Here is a 1484-nt window from a genome sequence, read left to right as displayed (position 1 = left end):
CTGGTCCTTCGCTCCGAGAGGGAGTGAGGGACCCGCCGCTGAAGAGTCGGACCTGCCGCCCCAAGCACCTGCTTGCTGGGCTGGTGCTTGGAGAAGGCCCTGTTCAAGGTTAAATTCCAGTGATCAATACTGTGACCAATACTGAGACTCATTGACTTTAAACCTATTTCAAGAACAACTTCGTTTACTGAAATGGAATGGAAATGTCACCAGTGCTTCCTTAATTCTTGCGTGTCCTACATCACAGAGAGAAGTCATTGGCTGGAGAAGACTCGCTGCAATTTCAAGGTAAGCACAAAGTTCTTCATGGGATGTAAAACTGACCAGATAAATTATGCTTCTCAGAATAAGGAATTCAGCCCTCCCTGGGCAAATACTTAAGGTTATTTCCTTGTATGTGAGGTTTCTCATGTTTGGCTGAGAAATGTTGGAAAGCCCAGTTTTGCAACACAGGCCTGATTCTCATTTGTGCTAAGGTCCCATTCTGGCAGTGGGAAGGGGCCATAGAGTGAGTGATGCTCATGTTGACATCCTTTTTCACTGACAGTGAGGTGTAAATGGGCCTTAGCATATCTGAGAATTCAAGCCTATAGCTTCAGCTTGCAAGTATAAAACAGGCTTTATGCTATCTCCTGTCCTTGCAAAAGCCTCTACAAGACACCTGTGGCCACCACCAATGGCTGAAATCTCTGGAGTAGACAAGGCCAAAGACATTGTACCTTTAGAACTCTGTCCTGTGCCCCTTAGTTTCTGTCTGGTCTCAGCAGACTATAAGATCTTCAGGGCTAAGACCTGCAAACTGTATATGGTTGCAGAGCTGCCCATAGCACAAAAAGGCCTTCTGACGAGTGGCTCAGATCATCTGCAGGGACTGAATCCACAACAGTTGGATCTAAAAGCGTGAGACTTAGGTTACCTATTAGACCCCTCCATTTTTTATAGCCTACGACATGCATGCACCCATATGCACACTCAGTGATGGATGATCTGTTACTGAAAACACAAGAAAAGAAGGGGGATAAAGAGTGTCTGTTTATATATTTTTCATTCCAACAGTGAGGCCGTGGGAGAAAGACTGATCACATCATCCTGTTTCTGATGTGTTTTTATATTTCACGGCACTGCGATCGGCTACAGAGGAAATAACTTTGCTATTACACATCCCAGCAGCTCCATTGTTGCACACCAGCAAGCTCCAGGCCAGGGGAATTAGGAAGATGAAAGGCCCTTTTGCTACATGAATGACTTAGAAACCAGTACAGTCAATTCAGGAAAAATAAATAATGGAAATGTCACTGAGAAAGTCAGTGGCCTTTGTGTTTCTACTTATGGGCTGTAAAAAAAAAAGGGGGGGGGGAAGGGGGGGTTCATTAGTTCAGGAGATTCATAACAGGATGTAGTGGTCTTTCATAGAATATCAGAGTTGGAAGGGATTTCAGGAGGTCATCTAGTCCCACCCCCTGCTCAAAGCAGGACCAATGTTA

This window comes from Chelonoidis abingdonii, chromosome 1, assembly GCF_003597395.2.
Source record: "Chelonoidis abingdonii isolate Lonesome George chromosome 1, CheloAbing_2.0, whole genome shotgun sequence".
NCBI classification, from domain to species: domain Eukaryota; kingdom Metazoa; phylum Chordata; order Testudines; family Testudinidae; genus Chelonoidis; species Chelonoidis abingdonii.
Note: the sequence above shows the minus strand (reverse complement) of the source record.